General features: G+C 37.5%; 1 pseudogene; it reads left to right on the plus strand.

Moving 5' to 3' along the window:
- The first annotated feature begins 5876 nt into the window (after positions 1–5876).
- Positions 5877–8460, plus strand: LOC122450931 (annotated as a pseudogene).
- Positions 8461–19699: the final 11239 nt, after the last annotated feature.

Below are 19699 nucleotides of genomic sequence, written 5' to 3' on the forward strand. Positions count from 1 at the left end.
GGTCGTAAAGAGTCCAACATGACAGAAGCAACCTATCATGCATGCATGCAAGGAGTTCGGTGTAGTCATAACATAGAATTCATGTGGGAAAGAAGCCTCTCTTACAGAGGATAAAATAAAATTCCAATGAAAATAAAGGTAATGAGGATATCATACCATCCAGCAATTTAAAACATTTAAGATTTTGAGGGGTTTCTGCTTGTTTTGGGTTTTACTATTTGGAGAAATATCCAGTTTAGTCAATAGGGGAATGTTCACTGAGAAAAACCAAAGGGAGTATAAATAAAGTATATGCAACATACCTGAAAAAGGAATTTCATTAATGATTTTTATCTATATGATTGACAACCATCTTAACTAATATATTTTCAGTATGAAATTGATTTCAGAGGTTATCTGTCTGTAACAGAGCAACCCCAAAGAGAAGACCTGCACATCTGAGGGAGCTGCATCAAAATAATGAGGAAATATCAACAAGGATGCCCTTAAGAAAAGATCCATTTATGTTCAGACCCTTTGAGGGGGAAAAAATGAGAAGAACCTCAATTGTTTAACATTTTTGTAAAATTTTCAATATTTAATTATTTTTAAAAAATTCAAAACATTTAGAAAAGCGAAAAAAAAAAAAAAAAAAGAAAAAAATCTGCTGCTCAGTAAGCTACAGCCACCAGGGTGGATCTTTTAATCTGCATGTTAGTGCATCACTGTTAAAAATGAAAGCACAACCAAGGATCACCAGACATTCAAGAAAGGTTTTAACATGAAAGGGACCCAAACAAATAGGTAGGAGAAAATCTTCAGAGGAAACAGAATTCAGAGAGTAGTAGAAAACTTCAAAAGTGAGTTACTGAGGGTACCACTTCCTGTGTGGTGTCCAAGTAATTTCCTAATTGACTGAACTTCCAGTAAATTAAAACCATAAACCCTGGGCGAAATATGACAAACAACTACCTCAAAACACTAACGAATGAAGAAAAGTAGGTTCTAGAAGCGAATTGACATTTGGAAGAAGACTCCCCTGTTCCCTCTTTTAAAATGGCTTTTAGGTTAACAGCAGCCTGAGGCTGATGCCACACTGAAGGACTAGCACCAAGCAAGGAAACATGTAGTCCTTCTGCCAGAAGAAAGGAAGGACAGGGTGCAGAGCTGTCAGAGACATTGGAGAGGGAGGGGAGAACCCTAAAATGGCGAGAGCAAGAGAGTGCTATCTCCAAAAGCTGTGTTCTCGCTTCGCAAAAGATACCTGGTTGACCCTTATGCATACATGTGAAACTCGATCCAAGAAGCACAGAATCCAATATGAGATCAACCAAGTGACTACCTACAAATCATAATTTGACACTATTTGAAGGAATAAGAACCGGATTTTCAGAATCATGGAGTTCATAATATGATACAATATGAAATTAATCAGCAAAGAGGAATAGGAAAATATGACCCAGTCTCAAAAGCAAATAGAGATTCAACCCATAAATGACCCAAATGTTGGTAATAGTATACAGGATTTTTAAATGGATTTTTATAAGTGTGCTGAATAAGTAAAGAAAAGTGTACTCATAATGAATGAAAAGATAAAATTCAATGAAAATTTTAGAATTTGAAATGCAATGTTTGAAGTTAAAAGTTACTGAATAGATTTAGCCAAACAATATAGCAGAAGAAAAGATAAGTAATCTTGAAGATAATGCAGTAGGATTTGTCTAATATGAAGAAGTGGGAGGAAAAGAGAGGAGAAAAAGGATGGGCACTTTAGGGATCTGTGAGACATGAATGAAATGTCTAACAGGCATGTGTAACTGAGTCCCAGGAAGACAGACTGAGAGAAGAAAGTGTGAAAAATGACTGTGACTTCTGCTTCTGGCTCATACAAATGACCCAGCCTTTCTACTCCTAGGTATTTACCCAAGAAAGGTGAAAAGATTGTATATGAATTTTTAAAATTAATTTATGTTAATTGGAGAATAATTACAATATTGAGATAGATTTTGCCATACATCAACATGAATCAGTCACAGGTATACAAATGTACCCCCCCACATCCTGAACATGAATGTTACACCTTTGTTTGTAAGGGTCACAAAGAGGAAACAATCTAAATGTTCATCAACAGGTGACTATATAAACATAATGTAGTACATCCATAAAATAGAACACCATTCAGCCCTGTAAAAGATTAGGCTATTAACATACACAATAACATGAATTTCAAAATAATTACCTTGACTGAAAGTGGCTAGACAAAAAAGTGGATACATTGTAGAAATTCATTTGCATGAAATTCTAGGAAATGCAAAGTAACATATAGTGTTGGAAAGGAGATCAAAGAAATTCTGAATGAGATGAAAGATGGAAAATTACAAAGAGACAGAAGAAAAATTTCTAGGGTAATAAATATGCTCATTATTTTGATTATGTGATGTTTTCCTGAGCATATATATATTAAAGTGTATATGTAAAGTGTACACTTATTATAATAAATACATGCTGATAGGTGTATGCCAATTATACTTCACGAGGCTGCTTGAAAATAATAAGGGAACTCCATATGTGAAAAAGTAAAATAAAACCAAACTTTGGTTCATCACAGTAAAATTACTGAGTCCTGAAAATGAAGAGGAAAATCTTGAAAACATCTAGGGAAAAGTAACACATTCTAATAGGTGAACAAGGCCATGGAACAATGTATTTAGAGTTCTGATAGAATAGAAAAAAACCCTGACAACTCAAATTTCTATATTCAGCAAAAAATGACAAAGGCTTAAATAAAGGCAGCTTTAGATAAGGAAAAGAGAATTCATTGTCAACAGATATGCCCTTGGAGAAATGTTAATGGGAATTCTTCAGGCTGAAAAGAAATGATACCACATCAAAATTCAAACTTCAGGAAGGAATTAAGTGCACTGAAAAGAAAGAGAGCCTTTTCATAAGACTAGAAGGATCAGTTCATTGGAAGGACAATATTTATAAATGTTTTTCCCTCAGAACAGCTTCAAAATTCATAAAATAATAATGATGGAATCAAAAGGAGCAATAAAATGATTCTACAATCATAATTGAAGAATTTTAACACTATTTTTCAGCAGCTGATAGAACTGTATAAAGAAAATCAGTGAAGACATAGATGGATATGAACAAGCTACCACCACCTTGACATAAATGATATTTTTAGAACATTATTCTCAACAACTACAGAATACACATTCTTTTCAAGAGCACGTGATATGTTCACTGCAATAGATCATACACCAGAATCTGCAACAAGTCTTAATAAATTGAAAAAAATAAAAGCATATAAGATATATGCTTTCTGAGTATAACGATTAAACTAGAAATCAAGAACAATACATCTGGGAAAAAAAAAATCACTGAAAAAATAGAAAACTCCTCTACTGTCTTTAGCAAAGAAATCACCAAAGAAAACAGAAAATATTTTGAAACGGAACACTACTGCAGCAAAAATCATAAAGCGTTTGAAGAGAAATACAGGGTACTATCTTTGTGATTTGTGTGGAAGCGAAGTTCTAAAATCGGAAGCAATAACCGTAATAGAAAAAACTGATAAGTTAGACTTGTCAGAAAAAAAAACTAATTAACAAAAGGCAGCATTAATAAACTGAACAGGACTACCATAGATCTGACAAAAATATATATTACAAACACATACCTAACAAAGGACTGGGATGCAGGGTATATTAAAAACTCCTACAACTCAGCGATAAAAGAGCAGCTCAACAAAGTTGAGCAGAAAATTGAACAGACACATTAACACACATGTGAAATGAGCACATAAAAATGTTCAACATCATTAGCTGTTAAATTACAACTACTTGGACATACCACAACACACATCAGAACGAATAAAATTAGATTGTCAATACCAAATTTAGGTAAGTATGTGCACAACTGGAAAACATGTATTGTTGGTGGGAATGTAAAATATAGCAACTTTTGGCAAAAGATCTAGCATTTTTTGGTAAAACTACACATACACTAACCTATGATCCAGAAGAAAAAATGTGTATACTATGCTATTTTATTTTTATGAGGTTCTAAAATAATAAATCAATCAGTGATGGAAAAAAAATGAACAATGGTCTTCCTGAAATGGTTTTAGGATTTGTGATGAGGAAGGGACATAAAGGATCTTTCTGGATTTATAGTGACATTGTCATAAAGGGCTTTGGATTATACAAATATTTGCATATTTTAGAACTCAGCAACACTTGTACATTTGATTGTATGTAAATTTTACATCAAAAGAAAAAAAAACAAATATTGAACTCTAGGTCAAGAATACTCTAGAGCAAGAGCAGTAGATGAACCAAGAACTTCTAGATGTTCAAGCTGGATGTCGAAAAGGCAGAGGAACCAGAGATCAAATTGCCAACATCCACTGGATCATCGAAAAAGGAAGAGAATTACAGAAAAAGACCTACTTCTGCTTCATTGACTACACTAAAGCCTTTGACTGTGTGGATCACAATAAACTGTGTGATATTCTTCAAGGGATGGGAATACCAGTTCACCTTACATGCCTCCTGAGCAATCAGTATGTGGGTCAAGAAGCAAAAGTTAGAACCAGACATGGAACAACAGACTGGTTCCAAATCGGGAAGGGAGCACGACAAGGCTGTATGTTGTCACCCTGCTTAATACATCATGTGAAATGCCAGGCTGGAGGAAGCACAGCTGGAATCAAGGTTGATGGCAGGAATATCAATAACCTCAGATATGTCAAGGACACCTCCCTTATGGCAGAAAGCAAAGAGGAACTAAAGAGCCTCTTGATGAAAGTGAAAGAGGAGAGTGAAAAAGCTGGCTTAAAACTCAACATTCAAAAAACTAAAATCATGGCATCCAGTCCTATCACTTCATGGCAAATAGATGCGGAAACAATGACAGACTTTATTTTTTGGGCTCCAGAATCCCTGCAGATGGTGACTGCAGCCATGAAACTAAAAGATGCTTGCTCCTTGGAAGAAAAGCCATGACAAACTTAGGGTATTAAAAAGCAGAGATATTACTTGGCCAACAAAAGTCCATATACTTAAAGCTACGGTTTTTCCAGTAGTCATGTATGGATGTGAGAGTTGGGCCATAAAGCTGAGAACCAAAGAATTGATGCTTTTGAACTGCGGTGTTGGAGAAGACTCTTGAGAGTCCCTTGGACTGCAAGGATATTCAACTAGTCCATCCTAAAGGAAATCAGTCCTGAATATTCATTGGAAGGATTCATGGCTAAAGCTGAAACTCCAATACTTTGGCCACATGATGCAAAGACCTGACTCATTTGAAAAGACCCTGATGCTGGGAGAGATTGAGGGCAGGAGGAGAAGGGGACAACAGAGGACAAGATGGTTGGATGGCATCACCGACTTGATGGACATGAGTTTGAGGAAGCTCTGGGAGATGGTAAAGGACAGGGAAGCCTGGCGTGCTGCAGTCCATGGGGTCTCAGAGTCAGACATGACTGAGCAACTGAACAATAACAACAGGGCAAGAATGCTGAATTCAAGTGCTGGGGTACTTGCATTGTATACACTTGTTTGCAACTTACTGTAAAATGCATAAAAACATCAAAGTAAGATGTTTATCTTTATCAAAGTAAGAATACATACGTGAAAAAGCAAGGGTTAATGTTAATCCAAAATCTCTGTGGTGGATATATTGGCATTTTACTCTAAAATTCAGTTTTGCTATATATTTCAAAAGTTTGATTAAAATTTTTTTTCAAAATCTCAAGTGCTATAGTCAACATCTTTAGAGAAAAGAGAAAGCATAGCATTTGGGTACCCTGGGCCTGCAGGAATGACAGGGCCGGAAGGGTCTGTGCTGGTGGCTAAGACCATATGAGGGATCTTAGAAGCATGGCCAACATGTATGACATTCAAAAAGCCACTAACCAACTCCTGGATGTGAACTTTCATGAAAATCAGAGACCTTTATTCAAGCAACAGAAAATGGTTTCAGAAATGAGTGTGAGTCTCTCCAAGTCACTATTAGAGCCAATAGCAAGGAGAGATAAGAAAGCCTTCCTCAGTGATCAGTGCAAAGAAATGGAGGAAAACAACAGAATGGGAAACACTAGAGATCTCTTCAAGAAAATTAGAGATCCTAAGGGAACATTTCATGAAAGATGGCCTCGATAAAGGATAGAAATGGTATGGACCTAACAGAAACAGAAGATATTAAGAAGAGGTGGCAAGAATACACAGAAGAACTGTACAAAAAAGATCTGCATGACCCAGATAATCATGATAGTGTGATCACTCACCTAGAGCAGACATCCTGGAATGTGAAGTCAAGTGGACCTTAGAAAAATCACTATGAACAAACTAGTGGAGGTGATGGAATTCCAGTTGAGCTATTTCAAATCCTGAAAGATGATGCTGTGAAAATGCTGCACTCCATATGCCAGCAAATTTGGAAAACTCAGCAGTGGCCACAGGACTGGAAAAGGTCAGTTTTCATTCCAATCCCAAAGAAAGGCAATGCCAAAGAATGCTCGAACTACTGCACAATTGCACTCATCTCACATGCTAGTAAAGTAATGCTCAAAATTCTCCAAGCCAGGCTTCAGCAATACATGAACCATGAACATCCAGATATTCAAGCTGTATTTAGAAAAGGCAGAGGAACCAGAGATCAAATTGCCAACATCCATTGGATCATCGAAAAAGCAAGAGAGTTCCAGAAAAACATCTATTTCTGCTTTATTGACTATGCCAAAGCCTTTGACTGTGTGGATCACAATAAACTGTGGAAAATTCTGAAAGAGATGGGAATACCAGACCACCTAGCCTGCCTCTTGAGAAACCTGTATGCAGGTCAGGAAGCAATAGTTAGAACTGGACATGGAACAACAGACTGGTTCCAAATAGGAAAAGGAGGATGTCAAGGCTGTATATTGTCACCCTGCTTATATAACTTATATACAGAGTACATCATGAGAAACGCTGGGCTGGATGAAGCACAGCTGGAATCAAGATTGCCAGGAGAAATATCAATAACCTCAGACATGCAGATGATACCACCCTTATGACAGAAAGCAAAGAAGAACTAAAGAGCCTCTTGATGAAAGGGAAAGAGGGGAGTGAAAAAGCTGGCTTAAAGCTCAACATTCAGAAAACTAAGATCATGGCATCTGGTCCCATCACTTCATGGCAAATAGATGGGGAAACAGTGGCTGACTTTAGTTTTCTGGGGGCTCCAAAATCACTGCAGATGGTGATTGCAGCCATGGAATTAAAAGACACTGACTCCTTGGAAGGAAAGTTATGACCAACCTAGACAGCATATTAAAAAGCAGAGACATTACTTTGCCAACAAAGCTCCATCTAGTCAAAGCTATGGTTTTTCCAGTAGTCATGTATGGATGTGAGAGTTGGACTATAAAGAAAGCTGAGCGCTGAAGAATGATGCTTTTGAACTGTGGTGTTGGAGAAGACTCTTGAAAGTCCCTTGGACTGCAAGGAGATCCAACCAGTCCATCCTAAAGGACATCAGTCCTGAGTGTTCATTGGAAGGACTGATGTTGAAGCTGAAACTCCAATACTTTGGCCACCTGATGCAAAGAGCTGATTTATTTGAAAAGACCCTGATGCTGGGAAAGATTGAGAGCAGGAGAAGGGGACGCCAGAGGATGAAATGGCTTGATGGCATCACCGATTCAATGGACACGAGTTTGGGTGGACTCGGAGTTGGTGACGGACAGGGAGGCCTGGCGTGCTGCAGTTCATGGGGTTGCAAAGAGTTGGACATGACTGAGCATCTGAATTGAACTGAACTGAAATGTACTGACTGGTTTTGGACAAACAGGGGCAGATAAAGTGAGAGAGAAATTTAGGCCATCATGCAAAATCAGCCAAGACCAGACAAGATGCATTTTGATATTTCAGTGGAAAGTCTGGTTCAGGTTCATTGTCTGAGATCAGTTGATAACTTACTTGTGGTGGTTCAGGAGTTTAAAGATCTAGTTCAAAGGTTTTTAAAAAAGGAAATTCTAAAGCATTTTGAAGAATTGACTGGGAAACGGCTGCACTCAGACCTTTTGAAAGTAGGGAAAGTTGCCACCTGTTTCAAGGGAAAAAAAGGTGCAAAAAGATAAATCAGAATTCAAGTAAAAGGAAGATCAATAATCGACGAGGAGACAAGATAGTTATAGTTGAGAAAGATGTTAAAAGCAATTCACTAACAATGCCGTAGATTCATATCTTAGATTAGTATGAAAACCCAGCCATCAAAGAGGAGATGCCAACAATAGTAGGTGATGATTTGGCACCTTGCAAATATGAGACTAATGGAAGTTCAAAAGAAGAAATTGATTCTCAACGACTGAAGTTTAGAGTCACATCCAACACAGGAGGAGGGAAACATAGCTTTACCTCAATGCAACCACAAAAGATTTTGTTCAAGATTATTTTAAGTTTGGAAAGGTCATGGGCACACTGCTATATTTAAAGTAGATAACCAACAAAATCCTATTGTGTAGCACACGGAACTCTGCTCAGTGATATGTGCCAGCCTGGATGGGAGGGAGGTTTGGGGGGAGAATGTTGTTTTTGTTCAGTCACTCAGTTGTGTCTGACTCTTTGTGACCCCGTGGATGCAGCACATCAGGCTTCCCTCTACTTCACCATTTCCCGGAATTTGCTGAAACTCATGTCCATTGAGCCAGTGACACCACTCAAGTATCTATTCCCCTGTCATCCCTCAATCTTTCCCAGCCTCAGAGTCTTTTCAAATGAGTCAGATCTTTGCATCAGGTGGCCAAATTAATTGAAGCTTCAGCTTCAGCATTAGTCCTTCCAGTGAATATTCAGGGTTGACTTCCTTTAGGATTGACTAGGGTAGAATGGATACATCGATATGTATGGCTGGTTCCCTTTACTGTTCACGTGACACTATGACAACATTGTTAATTGGCTACACCCCAATATAAAATGTTTTTGGCGTTTAAAAATAAATTTTAAAAAAAAAGAAAAAAAGATTATTTTAAGTGGAAGCCTGACAATCGATTTTGCTGTGGAGGTTCTTTTGCATATTCATGATAATGAAATCACCATGGGTTTTGCATTGAGAGGCATCTCCACCAAAGAAATATCACACATTTTGAATCTACAGCTCTCAGCTTTTCTCTTGCCAGTGGATGCTCAGGCTGTGTTCCCCACACCCTCCTGATATAATAGTTGATCCAATGTGTGGAAGAAGGGCAGAAACAAGAGACAGGGCTACTGAATGATCTCACTGTTATTATACTGTTCATAATAATAAATAGTAGTTCAATGGCTGTGATGAGAGCAGCATGTGAGTGAGTGAGTGAAAGTCGCTCAGTTGTGTCCAACTCTTTGTGACCCCATGGACTGTATAATCCATGGAATTCTCCAGGCCAGAATACTGGAGTGGATAGCCTTTCCCTTCTCCAAGGGATCTTCCCAACCCAGGGATGGAACCCAGGTCTCCATACATCTCATTTTGGGGATCAAGAGCCAAATTAAATAAGGCAGACTGAAGAAACAAAAATAAAACGAAGAATGCAAACTACCCTGTGGCTTGCCCAAAGATATTGTTCAATGGGATATTTGCAATCTTCCATTGACAACTGTCTCTGTTAATACATTGTAAAAATATGTCATTTTGAAAAAGGATGGGCTCCATTCAGAACCTTTATTCAGCTTGTCTACACTACACAAATGAGTGGAAGGTACATCAGAAATAAATATATATAAGGCATTGATTCAAGCCAGGGAAGCAAAAAGTTATACAAGGAAATGTTTCCTTCACCAATGACTACATGGTTCAGCTGTGATTATTACATGACAGTATTAATATCAAATTGAATTATTATTAACCAAAAATGACTAGATGAATGGAGGAATGGGTACAGAAGAAAATGAAGTCCTCAAGTCAAAAAGCAATAATATGCATTATAATTTAGGAATATAATAGTAAATATAAGAAGAAAGTGACTTGAACATCTTCTCTCTTGGAAACACAAGTCAGAGGTGAAGAAGAGATCAGAAGACAGCTTTTTGAACAATTTATTGTAAGTCATATAAAGTTATTTGACTTTTTGATAAACAGATGGGAAAATAAAATTTAATTTGTAGTGATATTATAGAATGCTATCACTCCAATGACTCTTTGCTGAGAAAATTCATCCCTGTAGCTCAAATTCTTATTATAAAATATAAGAATCTTAATGTTTCTCTCCATGGGAACTGGCTATGGAAGTGTTAAACTTATTAACCAGAAATTTATGAGTATAAACTTTAGTGAGGCAATGCACATTTTCCAATGAATTTATGTATTTATTTTTTGGTGTATAAGAAAACTCAGTGATGTTTTCTAGAGCTCTCTGCACGCAAGAAATTTACCAAGAGTACTGGAAATATGAATAATACAAAAATAAGAGAAATTTTTTGGGAATATTGAATTTCCTTAGAAGAAATGATTGTAAAACTTCCTTTATTGTGTTCTGTATAGAGCTAACAAAATATGTCATGGACATAAGCCATTACTGGATTGATTTCCATCAAACACAGCTTTGAGCAGGTCACCCCAAGCTCAAAAACATCACTTCTGCCTTATCACCTACAAAATAAAGCCTGAATTTCTTACCTTGACATTTAATGTTTTCTGTGCTCTACCCATAAAACATATTTTCTAGGTAATTTACTGCTGTTCTCCTTTGTGTACCCTTCAGTAGAGTCAAAATGAGATTCTAATAGTTCTTCATATTTATTTATTGTCTCCATGACTTTTTTGTTTTTTGTTTGCTGTTGACTGCTTAATAACCTCTTCCCTCATTTCTAAAATTTGAATTTAAATTTCACAATTTGTATGGAAATACAAAAAAACCTCGAATAGCCAAAGCAATATTGAGAAAGAAGAATGGAACTGGAGGAATCAACCTGCCTGACTTCAGGCTCTACTACAAAGCCACAGTCATCAAGACAGGATGGTACTGGCACAAAGACAGAAATATAGATCAATGGAACAGAATAGAAAGCCCAGAGATAAATCCACAAACCTATGGACACCTTATCTTCGACAAAGGAGGCAAGGATATACAATGGAAAAAAGACAACCTCTTTAACAAGTGGTGCTGGGAAAACTGGTCAACCACTTGTAAAAGAATGAAACTAGAACACTTTCTAACACCATACACAAAAATAAACTCAAAATGGATTAAAGATCTAAATGTAAGACCAGAAACTATAAAACTCCTAGAGGAGAACATAGGCAAAACACTCTCCGACATAAATCACAGCAAGATCCTCTATGACCCACCTCCCAGAATATTGGAAATAAAAGCAAAAAAAACAAATGGGACCTAATGAAACTTAAAAGCTTTTGCACAACAAAGGAAACTATAAGTAAGGTGAAAAGACAGCCCTCAGAATGGGAGAAAATAATAGCAAATGAAGCAACAGACAAAGGATTAATCTCAAAAATATACAAGCAACTCCTGCAGCTCAATTCCAGAAAAATAAATGACCCAATCAAAAAATGGGCCAAAGAACTAAACAGACATTTCTCCAGAGAAACATACAGATGGCTAACAAACACATGAAAAGATGCTCAACATCACTCATTATCAGAGAAATGCAAATCAAAACCACAATGAGGTACATTACACGCCAGTCAGGATGGCTGCTATCCAAAAGTCTACAAGCAATAAATGCTGGAGAGGGTGTGGAGAAAAGGGAACCCTCTTACACTGTTGGTGGGAATGCAAACTAGTACAGCCACTATGGAGAACAGTGTGGAGATTCCTTAAAAAACTGGAAATAGAACTGCCATATGACCCAGCAATCCCACTCCTGGGCATACACACCGAGAAACCAGATCTGAAAGAGACACGTGCACCCCAATGTTCATCGCAGCACTGTTTATAATAGCCAGGACATGGAAGCAACCTAGATGCCCATCAGCAGACGAATGGATAAGGAAGCTGTGGTACATATACACCATGGAATATTACTCAGCCATTAAAAAGAATTCATTTGAATCAGTTCTAATGAGATGGATGAAACTGGAGCCCATTATACAGAGTGACGTAAGCCAGAAAGATAAAGACCAATACAGTATATTAATGCATATATATGGAATTTAGAAAGATGGTAACGATAACCCTATATGCAAAACAGAAAAAGAGACACAGGTGTACAGAACAGACTTTTAGACTCTGTGGGAGAAGGCGAGGGTGGGATGTTCTGAGAGAACAGCATTGAAACAAGTATACTGTCAAGGGTGAAACAGATCACCAGCCCAGGTTGGATGCATGAGACAAGTGCTCAGGGCTGGTGCACTGGGAAGACCCAGAGGGATGGGATAGGGAGGGAGGTGGGAGGGGGGATCGGGATGGGGAACACATGTAAATCCATGGCTGATTCATGTCAATGTATGGCAAAAATGACTACAATATTGTAAAGTAATTAGCCTCCTACTAATAAAAATAAATGAAAAAAAATAAAAAATAAAATTTGAATTTAAAAATTACTATTTTACCTTAAAATTATTTATATATTTAAATTTGCATGGTTTAATTTAGTGTAAATATATGTTTGCAATTATTTATCTTAAACATTCTTTTCTTCAGAATTAAAAATAAATTCTTCACCTGAAAAATGAAGTCTTCGTTAACGTTACATCTTTTTTTTCCAGCTGTTATCTGATCTACATTCTGTCTTTCACGGTTATGTTTCTTGAAAGGACTTAAAGATGTATTTTAGGTTTAATTAGGTCTTTGACTACTTCGTTGCTGTTGTTGTTTAGTCGCTCAGTCGTGTCTGACTCTTTGCGACCCTCTGGACTGTAGCCCGCCGGCCTCCTCTGTCCGTGGGATTTTCTAGGCAAGAATACTGAAGGTGGTTGCCATTTCCTTCTCCAAGGGATCTTTCTGACTCAGGGATCAAACCTGGGTCTCCTGAATGTCTCGTGCACTGCAGGCCGATTCTTTCACCACTGAGCAAATGGGCAAGCCCACCAAAGCAATGTCAGTGGAGTTCCGGAAAGTTACAAAGATCACTTACCTTATGGAGGTGAGTAAGAAATCAGAGAAAGCAAATGCAGACCTTTGTAGGCTACTTGTTAGCAAACATTTTTTTGAATTTATATGTACTCCCTAATTTACTAATATATTATGAAAAAGAAGGAAATTCTGCTGTTTGCAACAACATGAATGGACCTTAAGGGCATTATGCTAAGTGAAGTAAGCCAGACACAGAAAGATAAATACTGCTTAAAGATAAATACTGCTTGATGTCACCTATATGTGGAATGTAAAAAAAAAAAAGTCAGACTCATAGAAACAGAAGTATAAAGGTGGTTGCCAGAGTCAGGGGTGTGGGGCAAATAGAAGTTGGTGAAAGATAAAGTCTGATCTAATGTAAATTATGATAGTAGGCTTTGCTGGTGCCTCACTGGTAAAAAATCTTCCTGCCAATGCAGGAGATGCAGGTTCAGTCCCTGGGTTGGGAAGATCCTCTGGAGAAGGAAATAGCAACCCACTCAGTTTTCTTGCCTGAGAACTCTCATGGACAGAGGAACTTAGTTGGCTACAGTTCATGGGATCGCAAAGAGTTGGACACGACTGAGCACAGGAGAGTATGGTATGACTACTAAGTGTAATAAACATGTTGTGACTTGTGTATGGCCTGAAAAGGGTGGTCAGAGGATAAAGACCACACATGACATAAGAGCATGATAAAAGGTGTGTCATACAGACTTGGTCCTAATTTTCCATTCCTGTGCAGAGTCAAATCCTGAGACATTGTTTCTCATACCCTGAACATCTTCCTACACTAAAAGTGACTACTCTAGACAAAGAAAAAGCTTTTGGAATTTTTTTTTTTTTTTTTGCTCAGAGTGCCTCTTTAATCCTAAAAACAGCTGAGGGGCCTATTTAACATCCTTGCTCCCAACCTGTATAACCACTTGGCTGGCCCACAACGGGCAACAATTATTTTGCTTGTATTATGGAGCACAGAGAGGCTTCTAGGTAAAATCCATTTATAATTAGTATCATTAAAGTTGAGAAGTAGTGCTATCATGCTGCCAACATTAGATTGTCCATGCTGGCAATTTTAGGGGAGATCATTTTTAAAAAAATATTCAGAGGTAGTACAAAAATAAATGTCTAATATTTATTCCTCCATATATCACATGATTACATAGCACACACTGTACATCAGATACAGTTCTAAGTATTTTTATAAGTAGTAACTGATTGACTTTTTATACCAGTCATACAAGTCAGATTCTATGATTTACATCCTTTTCCTTTAGATGAAGAAATTGCGATTCAGAAAGGTGAAGTACATTGTCCAAGGTCACACAGCTAGTAAGAAACTAGTTGAGATTCAACCTCAGATAAGCTGCAGATTCCCGTGTGTGGCAGCATAGTAACTAATGAATACACGTGGAAAGAGTTTAATAGCTCATTGTAGTGGCTAATTTGATTGCACTTACTTCCTTTATGGTATCCAACATCTGGGGTGTGTTTAAAGATTGCTCAGGTGCTGAAAACGCTGTCAAGGCATTTAAAGGTCTGGCAGTACAGATAGCTTGAAAACCCTCCAGCTACAAACACCAAGGATTGCTCAATAAATTATAACTAACATCCTTATAAATGCATGGCTGAACTGCTAAGAAAGGGAAATTGCCTTGGGCCAGAAATGAAGGAACTGAAAATCAGGACAGTGAACTGGCGAGCTGACACTGACTGCCTCGAGGTATTTATCACTTTTAATATAGGGGCTTGAATTTAATACCAATGTAGGGAGGGTTGGAATGGAGACCCACACCTTTTATAGGATTACCCCTGCGGTATGAGTGAGAATTCAGGGAAAGGGACTCTCAAAAGTTGTGGTAAGGACTATAAATTTATACAGCCGCTTTGGAGAGTAATGTAACCATGTCCCATGAATTCAAATATGTGTATCCTTATGACCAAGCAATTTCTTTCCTAGGTTTATGCCCTGGAGAAATTCTAGGCTATGGAAAAAATCAGACATGGACAAGAATTTTATTGTAACATTGTTTGCATCAGTAAAAACTTAGAATGGGTTAGTGGATAAATGAATTATGCTATATTCATACCACGGAATACACAGAGCAGTGAAAATCAATGTCCTGTAAACACGTATCATCAGGGATAATTCTCAATAGCTTCACTTTGGTGAAAAAGAAAGACAAGTTGCAGAATATTCGCAGCATTAAGACTTAAGTGCTGAAAGGTAGAAAATCAGAATTTTAAAAATAGTAATTCTTTTTTTTAATATTTTATTTCTTTGGCTGTGTTGGTCTTTGTTGCAGTGTATGAGATCTTTAGTTGTGGCATGCAAACTCTTAGCTGTGGCTTGTGCAATCTACTTCCCTGACCAGAGATAGAACCCAGGCCGCCTGAACTGGGAGCATGGAGTCTTAGTCACTCAGCCACCAAGGAACTCCCTAAAAATTGTGATTCTTAACCTCCAGAAGGAAAGAAACCAAAAAGGACTTCTAATTATCCTTCTCCAACAGGAAAGCTCCATCAGTACTTCAGATGAGGTGGCAGCTACCCTCCAGACAGACTCTCAAAACAGGTCCCAGAGCCCAGTGAGAAAGAAATGGTTCTGCTGGATATTTTCTACTTAAATGAACATATGCATATTCTCGTCTATTGCATCAAAAAGCAAAGCAGCTCAATATAGCTGTAATTCTTCTTTTTCCCCACGCTGCATCTTTGCCTCTCTCTGGCCTGGTCAAGTGTCTCCTCTTTCCTGAATCCACACAGATGCTTGAAGTCTCAAACTTAATACAAAGTGATTTAATTCCCTTTGGTTTTTAAACCTGCAGTTTTAGCCCATCATGCTGCTCATCAAATAAAGGATGGTTTTAAGGATCTGTTTATAACTGTGAGTGTTGCTTTATAATCACCTTTTTTTTTTCCATCACACACAAATGAACGAAAACAAGAATCCAAGAAGACCCCAGGACATAATATAACAATTACTGCTAATTCCTTAAAAACATCTTTATTGAAAGAAATTCAGTATTCACATAAAACAATTCACCAATTTAAAGTGTACGACTGAATGCTTTTTAGAACATTGAACAGAGTGGGCAACCATCAGCACAATGAATTTTAGAACATTTTTATCACCCCTAAGAGAAATCCCATCAGCAGTCACTCATCATTCATCCACCCTATTTCTGCCTGCACCTTCCCCTGTCTAAGCTCTTCCCCCCAGTTACCTGCCACCTGCTTTCCCACCAGCCCTAGGAGACCACTAATCTACTCTCTGTCCCTGTAGATTTGCCTATTCTGGACATTTCATATCAGTGGAAGCACACAATAAATATGTGGTGCTTTGTGACTGATTTCTTTGACAAGGTTCATCCATGCTATAGCATGGATTAGTATTGCATCCCTTTGTATTACCAAATCATAAGATAATATATGGACATATAAAATATTATATGAGCGTGTATGTGCTCAGCCACTCAATTGTGTCTGACTCTTTGCAACTCCATGGTCTGTAGCCTGCCAGGCTCCTCCATCCATGGGCTCTCCCAGGCAAGAATACTGGAGTGGGTTGCCACTTCCTCCTTCAGGGGATCTTCCCGACCCAGGGGATGAGCCCAAATCTCCTGCATCTCCTGCAGTGGCAGGCGGTTTCTTTACCACTAAGCCACCAGGGAAGCCCACTGTATGCACATATCACATTTCATTTAATCTTTCATCTGGTAATGAACACTGGGTATTTGCATTATTTTCACTTTTTTGGCTTTTATGAATATTGCCGCTGCAACACTCATGTATAAGTTCCTTTGGTATCATGTGTATTCATACCCAAGTTTATACCTAGGAGTGGAATTGCTGGGTAATATAACTTGATATTTAACCCTTTAAGGGCCTGCCAGGCTATTTTTCAAATTGGCTGCACCATTTTACATACATAGCAGTAATCTGTGAGGGTTCCAAGTTTTGCACAGCTTGCCAACACTTCTTATTGTTTATCTTTGTAACTGTATCATGGCATTCCTTATCTTTTAAGTGGTATCTCATTGTGGTTTTAATCTATATTTTCCTAATGAATAATGGTATTAGGCATGTCTTCATGTACTTATTGACCATCTGTATATATTCTTGGGAGAAATTCTGTGCAGTTCCTTTGTCCATTTTTAATTGGAATATTTGGCATTTTTATTACTGAATTGTAAGAGTTAATCATATATTCTAGGTATGTGTCATCAGATGTATGATTTAAAAATATTTTCTCCCATTCTTTGGGTTGTCTTAACTTTCTTGATGGTAACCTTTGCATCAAAAAGTGTTTGTTTTTGATGACATACAACTTATTTTTGTGTGTGTGTGCTTTTGACAACATATCTAAGGAAGCATTAATCCAGTATCCTGAAGACATACACCTTTGTTTTCTCATAAAATTTTATAGTGTTAGATCTTAACTTTGAGATCCACTTTGAGTTAGTTTTTGAATGTAGTATGGTAGAAGTCCAGCTTCATTCCTTTGCATGTAGATATTCAGTTATCTCAACACCATTTGATAGAAATATTGATCAACACAATTTGATGAAAATTTTGAATTACTTTGACACTTCTGTCTAATATCAAGTCAACATAAATGTGAGGCTTTATTTCTGGACTCTAGATTTGGTTTCATTCACATCTGTTCTTATGCCAGTACCACACTGTTTTGATTACTGCATAGCTTTTTAATAAGTTTTGAAATAAGGAAGTGTGAGTCTTCCAACTTCACTCTTTTTCAAAACCATTTTGGTTATTCTGGGTCTCTCACATTTCCATATGATTTTAGGATGAGCTTGCCAATTTTTGTAAAGAAGTCAGTTGGAGTTCTGATGGGAATTGTGTTGAATCTGTAGATCAGATGGTGAGTACTGCCATTTTAACAATCTATGAATACAGGGTATTGTTCATTTTATTTAGATTTTCTTTTACTTGTTTCAACAATGTACTTCTAAGTACTGGCTAGCCTGAGGAGGTACCATCTCTCCCCAGCCAGAAATGTTCTGAAGGTGTTAAACATCAAAGACAAAAACTGATGTCAGTTATATGTGGAAGGTAAAAAATAATACAAATGAATGTATATGCAAAACAGAAACAAAGTCACATGTCTAGAGAACAAACTTGTGATTACCAAAGGGGAGAGGGAAGTAGAGAGGAACAAATTAGGGCTATGGGATTAATAGATATAAACTTCTATATATAAATAAATTAGCAATATACTATATAGCACAGAGAATTTTTACCATTATCTTGTAATAATTTATAATCCTGTATAATCTGAAAAAATACTGAATCACTATGTTGTACACCTAAAACAAACATAATATTGTAAATCACCTATACTTCCAATAAAAAATAATGAAAAGATGTCAAACATCATAATATACAGAAAATTTTAAAATGTAAACAATACAAAGTCTAACTTTAGAGCCCATACTTCTAAACATTCTCCAATATTACCTCTTTTATTCTACAGTTAGTGAGAAATTACCAAAAAATTATAATGTTACAAGAGGTATTACAAACACATACCTCTTCCTACTCTTGAAAAGTATGAGATTGATCAGTTGCCATTACAAGTGCATTCAATGGCATAATTGAATATTGTTCCAAATAGAGGTAGCTATGCAAGTCAGAACATTACCAAAACAAAAAAAAAAGAAGCAATTGAAATGTTGATGGGTAATCAAAGCAATTAAAACAGAAATTGTTCTTGTGTAATGGAATGAAAGAACACATGCTTCCAAATAAGACAGACTTGAATTCAGATTTTGTTTTTCCCACCAACTAGTTGGGTATGTTATTAAACTACTCTGGGCTGTGGTTCTGCTGCTGCTGCTGCTGCTAAGTCGCTTCAGTCGTGTCCGACTCTGTGCGACCCCACAGACGGCAGCCCACCAGGCTCCCCTGTCCCTGGGATTCTCCAGGCAAGAACACTGGAGTGGGTTGCCATCGCCTTCTCCAATGCATGAAAGTGAAAAGTGAAAGTGAAGTCGTTCAGTCGTGTCTGACTCCTAGCAACCCCATGGACTGCAGCCTACCAGGCTCCTCTGCCCATGGGATTTTCTAGGCAAGAGGACTGGAGCGGGTTGCCATTGTCTTCTCTGGGGCTGTGGTTCTGTCCTTGGTAAAATGCAGTGATAATAGTGGGTGAGGGATTTTCTGGGAGTCCAGCGGTTAGGATGCCACTCTTCCACTTCCAGGGGCATGGGTTGGATTCCTGGTTAGGAACTAAGATCCAGCATGCTGCGCATGGCAAGGCAAAAAGAAAAGAGTAATCGTGGTCACAAAAGTGTAGCTGTGTGTACAGCTCACCAATAATTCAATCTCAAGTTTGACACAAAAGCCAGGTTAACTACCTTTGAGAAAGTTACACTCTGAGGGAGATAGAAATGTCAATGGACACTTAAGCTGTGGCAAGCAGCTCAAATACTGAACAAATACAGAGACCACTTATTTTTGCTTAGAAGCAGACAAGACACATATTTGAAAAATTCAGTCTCACATTTTTTATTTCCTAAAGGTGCTAGCCTGTGAGTGCCTAATTTTAATTTTTCACTGGAGGGAGAATATTTTGAAATTAAATATTAGGAAATGTAAAAGGTTAACCATATTTCTTTGTTCCTAGCTTAAATTCCGAAATAGCCTTAGTGTCATTGCTTT

Source organism: Cervus canadensis, chromosome 12 (genome assembly GCF_019320065.1).
Source record: "Cervus canadensis isolate Bull #8, Minnesota chromosome 12, ASM1932006v1, whole genome shotgun sequence".
NCBI lineage: Eukaryota > Metazoa > Chordata > Mammalia > Artiodactyla > Cervidae > Cervus > Cervus canadensis.